The following is a 9,697-nucleotide window of genomic DNA, read 5'->3' as shown; positions in this document are numbered from 1 at the left end:
GTTATCGAAAATAACGCTGGAAATATTCTATTAATAACTCCTTTTCTAACAAAACTAGCAGCTTAAAGAGGCTACAAGATTTCTTTGAGATGCAGTTTTAACGTTGTTGCGGTTCTTGTTTATTAAAAAGCAATTGAAGCAAGAAAACAAATTTAAGTCAAATTTTCTAACAAATTTTGAATGAGATCAGGTCGACATCGTGTCAACATTGTACTTTCTTATTCTTATTACACGGTTGATTTAGCAATGTTAAAATATATTTGCTTATCTCCGCTTCAATGTTAAACATTTTCGAGTAGACATCTTGACAGTATTGCCTTCTTTTCCTTGTTAACATCGTTCACATCGTCTACATCACAACAATGAACGATATCGAGTCGACATCGTGTAAACATTACCTTCTGTTTTCTTGTATACACCGTTCACCTCGTAAATATTGCAATGTAGGACAAGATTGATTCGACATCATTTCAACGTTGAACCATTTTTTTTGTGTGAACATCGTCCACATCGTCAGTATCAGAACATTGGAAAATGTTGATTCAGTTTCAGATTAATATTATTTACACTGCGATTTCGACGATGTAGACATGGAAATTGTAACACTGTAGACGAGTAACACTCAATATCAAATCAACATTGTCTACTATGCGATGTCGACGTCGACGATGACGACATACAATGCAGAAATAACTACAATGTAGACGATGTAAACTAGATATTGCCTTAACATTGTAAAAGTTGCAAATTTCCACGCTGTCATCATAATAAATGAAAACAATTAAGACTATATAATCACCATATTGTGTCAATATTTTCGACATTGCAAAGTTGACAATGTCAATATAGAAATAGTAACAATGTAGACGGTGTAAGCACAATATCGCATTAACACTGTCTACATTGCGATGATAACATCATAGAACTGACAACGTGAATTGGACAATTGATTAGGCCGAATACAAACGTTTTGATATCACGGATGCCAGCTAATTCAGTAAACGTGTAACGTGGAATCATTTCCAAAAAATAAAATACTATGAAATCACTAATTTTCGCAGGGGGGAGGTAATTTTCGTGATTTGAAGGTGTGAAGATCGAGGCTCACGAATATATGTCTACCACAAAATGCAATTTTTCATTTATATTACGATTGAACAAAATTAATCCAGCCACGAAATCAAATCCCCATGAAAAAATTTATTTTCCTAAAACCACAAAAATTTTACCTATCGAAAATATGTGATTTTACAGTAAAAGAAAGTATTGACTATTGTTAAATGATAAGATTGAATATTATTATTTTCTAGTTTATTTATTTCATGCCAAGAGGAAACTATAGACATTCTCAGATTGAACGCGTGAACAGCTAGTATTCATTGTAACGGGAATCCTATCCGTAAGTTTACACTTCTCTTCCTGGTCCAACTCTTCACAATTTACATTAAAGAACAAGTTATGGTTTCAATACAAATCTGGCCTTGTATTTTTATAAAATATGGAAGCGATGTAAGAAATTAAAATGAAAATACATTCTTTCTGAATTACTGAAATTCCATGGAGTAAAAACCTGCATATCGTTTTTTTATATGACCTCCTTAATGATGATTGCAACGTAATGAACATGTGAATTTTCCGGTGTTTTCCTAAAAAGTAGCAGAAGACATCAATTTCAGTGAAATTCTTTTACAGAAAACATACAGCACATGTATCGCCCACAAAGATTTTTATATATGTGATTTTTAAATGGATTTCATACAATATAATTATACCAAATTTTAGTGGGCGACGGTTTTGGACACTATTTTCTAAAGCAAAAAAACCACAGAAATGAGTCGTTTTGCGGCATTTCTGCATAAAACTTTTTGAAAAAAAATTATCATATTAATGACGCCATATTTCCAGAATGGTCAACCCTCATGCCATATTCTCTCATGATTTTTATATTCATCTATTCATCTGATATTAAATTCAATTTCATATCTTTTAAGAACATAAAATTTTTAGGGCACAATACGGCCCAAACTGTACCTTCTTTGATTTAACAATCCCTTTGTTTAATAAATCATCACTTTATTTTGAAAATCATTTTATCCGAAAAAAAAAACCATTGGAGTTATAGTGATCTGAGAATCAGCCAATCAATTTTCAGAACAAGTGCATGCATGTGCATGTAGTTGGGTTTCTTGGTGCATCATCTTTTCCTCTTAAGAATTTCCTTGAAAACTATGAAATACACAGGCATATAAATGTTAGTCGATCAAAATCCAAAAAACGTATTTTCGTGTTCTAGCATTTGATTCCAAGCAAAAAAGGCAATTTACGAACATTTAAATGTTTAATAAATCTTATTGCAGCACACAAAAACTCGCATTTGATATATTGTATTATATATATTGATCAAACTGTATGATTATGTTTTAGAATTCACTATATAATTGTTTTGACTATGTTTTAAAATTCAATGTATTTTTTTTTTTGTTATTCAAAATGTATCATGAAAAACAAAAATACGTAAAAATCATATGAAAATAAAAAAGACTTCGAAAGATTCCCTTCTTATTGTATTTCTGATTCTCTGGACAGATACAAAATAACATTCTCAATATTTTCTTTATATGATAATATTTTCATGTACTATTTAAAACATACTGAAAGAAAAAGAAACACATGAGAGCATAATATGCGAAAAATGTTTGACTATCTGGCCGAAAATTATAAAAATTGGTCAGCAGTGTACATTGGTTACTGTGCACTTAAATCGGCGCTCAAAATTACTCAACAATGAAATGAATGACGTCACGTAGGGAAAGTGATAAAAAGCCCAAAACATGTTCATATATATTGCTGACGATAGCTTCGTGATCACATTTTATAGTACCAATTGATGTAATGGAGGTGTTGACGTCGTTTTTGCTTGTTTGCAGTCAGAAAAATTTCATGCAATCATGGTCTGACAACAGACATTTCACTTGCTCAACGAATTGAATTACGTACTTAAGTAAAAAGGCAACAACATGTTGCTGTGCAGTTTGTTTTGAAATTTTCCACCAAAAATATTTTTCAGTTGTCAGAGACAAATGGTTTCCAACCAACCATGATGGTCCCTTGGCGCGTAACAACGTCGCTTCACGTTAGGATTTTTCATTATGCATTAGAAGGCATTATCAATGAAGCCGATATTAATACAGTGGTCAAACATACTCATATCATCCATCCTAAAACTGACAGAAACTCATTAATCTATCTTGGCAACTTTATGCGTACTTCGATATTTCTCTAACTCACTCAAATAAGCGTCACATCGCATTTTTGCATGTTCACATCGGGAAAATGTAAAATGCAAGTGTTTTTCAAGACTTTCTTACAAATATTCCCGTTTACCAAACCAGCATTTATTTAGATTAATGTGGCGGGAGAGTTTGGTGACTCTAGTGTGCTACAGCTACATGTACATATACTCTCGATTATTTTAAGGCTACCCAGTCTGAAGGGTTGAATAATATCCCCATGAGAAAGATAAATGCTCTGATGAACTCCGTGCACAGAAAAATAAGGATTTTACTGATGCTCAAGGGAGATGATGAGGATTTTCACTTTTTACTTCGAGGTTATCGACATAAAGATTTCAATAACTCATGAATTATCAGTCAAATTTCAAAAAAATGGTTATTTGTTGATTAAAGATAAATGTAAATGTTTGATAACAACACTGGATAATACATTAAAAATAATATCTTTTATTTTGGGTGTGTTCGTTGCTGAAATAAAATATGAATAATTCATTACAAAAGAATATTCATATTTTTATTCATTTAAACCATCGATAAACTATTCAGTTTTAACTTTTTTAGCATTTACTAGAAGAAGAAACATCGATCCTTAAACTTTCTCTAGCAAACTGAAGATCGAAACATACGTTTAAATTTAAAATTTTAATCAAAAAAACGCTTACGTATATAGTTTGCTAAACCTATTATAAATGTAGCAATAACGATTCGAGACTCAACTTAATCAACAAATATTACAATTTGAAAAGTTCAAATCGGAATTCCTCAGACAACTTAGGATTTTATGGCTGATACAGACGGTAATTTTTTAAATTCCTTGAAAAATATTTTTCCAGGCGGTTTAATATTTTTTGAATACAAGATCAATGTATATGTACGTCAAAAAATGACTAAAGTTCCAAACTTTTTTTTTTATTTTTTCTTTATTCTCATTATTTTGTATCCTTTGATATTGAATTCCTGATATTAAACGGCTCAACTATATAATCTGTCCACGATATTTTCACTTAACTTTTGAAATAAAAAGCAACCATTTTTATAGATTAACCTTTCATATTATTACAAGTACTTAAACACGAAACTATGGACATGTTTGTGATTAGCCTTCTTATTAAAATAAATTTTAAACATAGTTTTTTCTGCAGTTAAGATTGTGAGCATTGTATATTTCTCTTTCTCGAGTAGTACTGTTCAAAAAATAACGTCATAAGAATTGTTTGGTATATTCGGAAACTCATGCATTTTTTTTTCCAAATTTTTAGATTTTATTTTATTTTTTTATTATTTAATTTTTATACTTTAAAATGGTTGGGGAAACGGTAAACTCCATGTGATATATTAAACTGAATTCTTTAGTACTCAAAACAAGGAAAAATTCATGCTTTTAGCCTTTGATGTTCTATAAATAAAATCAAAAAATTCCTTGAAAACATGGATTATAATAGAAGCAATTGTATACCAGCAAAGTGAATGTTATAAGATATAACGCATACATTCATGATTAATCTACTTGCACAGAATATAAATTGATGTTGAAGTTTGTTACACTTTTCAGATGGTTATTGATCAAATGAAGCATTCACTGCTTATTATCAAAAATGGGTCTGTAACTGCATTATTAATGATATTCATTTTTGAGTTACGAAACTCCCTATTTCTGTTAATGTCAAATGGCGCTATACATGAAATAATACAGTTTAGATAAAGGCTGCAGTTTAATTTTTAATCATTTAAAGCACAATAACTTGAACGTCAAAAGTTAAATGACTCTTGATAAGTGTATACGTATTTATTTAATTGTGCATATATTGTGCATATATCTGATATGTTTAATTGCTCTTCAAATTGCTCTGAAATGAAAGACAGTTTTTTTTAATTGAAAGCATACATTTCCTTATTCAATGCATAAGAACCCATGCTTCAAAGTTAGGTTAAAAGATTCATATTTTTAAAAAATAAGAAACTAGAAATATTTTATTAATAGAATATTTTTATTTACAAAACTCAAAACCTGAAGAAATTACTTCATTGAAAAGCAGTTAAATTTTTGCTTATTGAATGATATCCAATTGCAAGTGACTCATAAACTTAGACTGCATTTACGTTTGACCAACTGTAGTAAATGGTTGCATATTTTGACGATGTTTGGCCTTGGCTAAACAACGTTGTATAAATATTTCATGACAAGTGTAACCATGTCCATCTTTTCTTTAATATATAACTATAATAAGGTACGTTATTCCCCGGGTTAACGAACTCTTTTTTTCTTGCTATATTTTCTAGATATATCTAGATTCAAAGAAGGATGGTCCAACGTTTGTCATGCATGAATATATTACCTCATTATTCAAGCTGGTAATTGTATACTCATATGTTTGACATTTTTAAGTCTTCGGCTAGGCAGAACATCACTTTATCCGGCGTCTGTGTGTCTGTCCGTCCGTCTTTCGGTCTGCCACACCTTATATTTAAGGAACGACATGAGCTATGAATATTTAAGGAATGTTTTTAAGTTTGTGTGAGTTATTGGTGTGTGAATCACACAGACTTGTCACGTAGGCATATTTCATGAAGCGCGCTAGCGCGTATTGAAAAATATGCCTACGTGCAAGTCTGTGTGATTCACACACCAATAATTCACACTAAACTTAAAAACTTTCCTTATATTTATATTTACATTTTACATGTTTGGAAGCACCAACAATATATCAATATTTGAATTTCTTGCTGCCCTATCTTTTACTTTTACTAGCGTCGCTGTAGCCTCATTGTGACGTCACGTTTACGCACGTTTCTCCGTGTATATTTCTACGCGTGAGTATACACGAAAATGACTTTCAAATCAATTTCACAGTTGGCTTACTAGAAACACACAGCGAATGTAAATATTTTATTTTTCACCCATAGAGCTCGGGACTATAGCTTTTGCATTTTGCCTTGATAAGTGACCTCCTCAAGCGACCTTCAACTTGAACTTTGAATTTTTTTTTTAAAATAGTTAACAGTGACGATATATAACTTATTTATGACATTTAAGAGGTAATTCTATGTTAGTTAGCTTGTGTACTGTTATCATATCTTTTTCTAACAGAAAGTTTGCTTGAAAGGGCATGCTAAAAGTTTGTGGGGGGTTAACTTCCGTATTTACAGTTGCCAGTACGAATACTTCCATAAAATTTGACACTTCATCCTATACGAGTCTTTTTCCTGCTTTAAACAAAATTCTTGATCATTATCTTTTATTTCACAAAGCAAGATATTTTACAAATCAAAGACCGATCACTTAAATCTTGAAGCGAGAAGCGACGCAGAGGGATCGTATGGCAACTGGAAGTGCTATTTATAAAGCACATACCCCTGGATAAAGCATAGGTGTATCTTACGGGTAGTATCATCCACATGTTTGAGATAAATTCGGATATTTAAATAATTCACTTTATATTTTAGCCAAAAATCATCTTTAAGTTCTGTAATCGTGGGACTCAGATTGAAAAGAAAAAAAAAGAGCATTAAAGACTTTTAGTGACTAATCAGGATATTACTTTTGAAAACTTCAATACCCTGTGATTGGCGGTATTTATTTTTTTAGAGTTCGTTTAAAGGTAAATTGATTCCATTTCTATATACTAGTACATGTTACATTAAACCGATCAATCAAATTTCCACAGTCAAAATAGTAAATTTTTCACGGAAAGGCAAGTTTTTAAATTACTTTGCAAAATGTTATCATCATATAAATACGAAATTATCACAAATAAAACCGCATTTTAAATTTCTAATTTGTCTATTAGAACTTAACTCTACACCTCTTACTAAGGATGTAAATTTTATGACCAAAACTTTATCTAAATCGATTTCATGAAAACATGTGACATTCCAACCTGAAGAAAACCACACAATTAAAATGTGTTTTGCATCAATTTTAAGCGTATGATATAAAATGACAAATCAAATAATGATACTTTTATTAAAAGAGATATAATTTTCTTTTAATGAATGCACTTTTTTAAAATGAAGGTTATACATTTGTCAGGGTTTTCCATGATTTATAAGTTTACTTGGTCTCTAATATTTTACACGATGATCAAATGTGTGCGGTATTCGCAGCAAGGACGCTAACACATATTTCTGTATTGATTGCTGGTTTGAATCAAATCAAATAATGATACTTTTATTAAAAGAGATATAATTTTCTTTTAATGAATGCACTTTTTTAAAATGAAGGTTATACATTTGTCAGGGTTTTCCATGATTTATAAGTTTACTTGGTCTCTAATATTTTACACGATGATCAAATGTGTGCGGTATTCGCAGCAAGGACGCTAACACATATTTCTGTATTGATTGCTGGTTTGAATAACAAAAAGTGATCGTTTCAATCTGTAAAACATAAGCGTTGAATACGGAAGCGAAAAGGGCTCTACATTTGTTGTGTTTTAACTTTGTACAGTATATATAGTCTTTTATTTTATCCTCTTATCACCATATAAAGTGTAATAACTACTTATTTATACATATTTTTTTAATTGTATTAAGATGATTTTACATATATAATTAAAGGCAACTTCTTTTGATCAAAAGAGTTTATTGCTTTAAGCTTTATCGACTGAAATCTTCAGATATTGATCGAAACAAGATATTTAATTATATCAATATAGTATTGTCGATATAAAAATATAAATATATTTATAGTTATATCGACATAAAAAGATTAATATTTGCGAGTAAGAAGTCAGAAAATGGTGTTTGACTTTACTTCGCGAGGCGGGAATTCTAATGAATCTTCACTTCACTCGAGATTCAGTGAAAGCCTTTGTACCATGAATTTGCTATCGTGTACGATTATAGGCTGAAACAAATTTAAAAAAATAGGAAAGAGAAGATGGAGAACACCAATAGTTCATTACAAGCATTGTCATCGGAGGTTATTTGTACCCATCACCTCTTTTGAAGAGGTTGATCTGATATATTCTTTCATAGTTCACTGCTTATATCTTTTGAATTCTGTGGGGTACTTGTAAATCGAAAAAAGAAAGTAAAATTATTATAAAAGTGACGCCGACTACAAACTTTGTAAATATTTAATGTTGTTCCACTCTGTGATATGCATAGCACGCGAACTTTCAAAGTCTTGAACCCCCCCCCTTTACCAGTACCAAAAATATAAACAATGAACCATGATAGAATATTACAGATAGAGTACAAGAAGTGTTTGTGAAACACTATGCGCGCAGCGGCAAACAAATTCGATAAAAGCTATTCTTTAGCATATAAGTCACAGTCAAGATCACAAGGTCATTAACCTTGGTGTCCTTTGAAAGAACTTGATTAGGTGGAATATCCTTACCAAATATGAAGTCGCTATCTCTTGTGGTGCAAAAGTTATGGCGAAGGTTCAACAAAAAGGCTATTTTAAGCTTATATGTCACAGTCAAGGTCACAGTCATCGACCTTTGGTGTCATTTGAAAGAACTTAATTAGTGGAGTATGCATACCAAATATGAACTCTCAATCTTTCATGTTCCAGTACCACTGGGTCATGAATGATGAAACTCATGTGGAAGCATCCTCAGGTAGTTTAGATTCAAGTTTGTTCAAATCATGACCCTTGGAGGTGGGGCGGGGCCACAATGGCTAGTCAAAGTTTTACATAGTAATATATAGGAAAAATCTTTGAAAATCTTCTCCAGAACCATTGGGCCAGGAATGATGAAACTCATGTGGAAGCATCTTCAGGTAGTGTAGATTCAAGTTTTTTCAAATCATGACCCCCTGGGGTTGGGAGGGGGTGGGGCACTATAGCTGGTCAAAGTTTTACATAGGAATATATAGGAAAAATCTTTACAATTCTCATCTTTCATGACCATCAGATTTTAAGATAAAAAGATGCTGTCAGTAGACTAAATTAATAACCTTTATTTAGAATCTTGAGCAAAACTTGAGTGAATTTTTTAAGGTTCACACTAGACGAGATATTGTCACATTATTTCATTTTCTAGCTTTTGACAACAAATTAAAACAAGTCATGTCAATGATTTGTTTCATCTGCACATTGCATATCTCGGGGACATTTTTGTTGCATTTGCAGCACTTTCCGTTTGTTGGCTAAAATGAAGGCTGGCATATATTGCCCATATTGATGTTTTATTAATCCATAGGTATTATTTTGAAAGAAAAATCCCAGTTTAATAAGAAACTTTAAATCACACTTGCACATGAGGAAAAAGTGTTATAAAATTTAAATGATGAGACACATAAAAGGAAAACATAACAAGGAAAACAAAAAAGGTACCTATATGTACATAATAAAAATAGGTGAAATGAAAAATAATTTTTGTTAGCTAATTGATTTTTAAAAAATGCCATTCTTTTGAGTTTTTAAACATGGTTCTTGCATAATGAAATTA

This window comes from Saccostrea cucullata, unplaced genomic scaffold (genome assembly GCF_032062105.1).
Source record: "Saccostrea cucullata isolate Sc308-1 unplaced genomic scaffold, CSIRO_AGI_Scuc_v1 ctg2211, whole genome shotgun sequence".
NCBI lineage: Eukaryota > Metazoa > Mollusca > Bivalvia > Ostreida > Ostreidae > Saccostrea > Saccostrea cuccullata.
Note: the sequence above shows the minus strand (reverse complement) of the source record.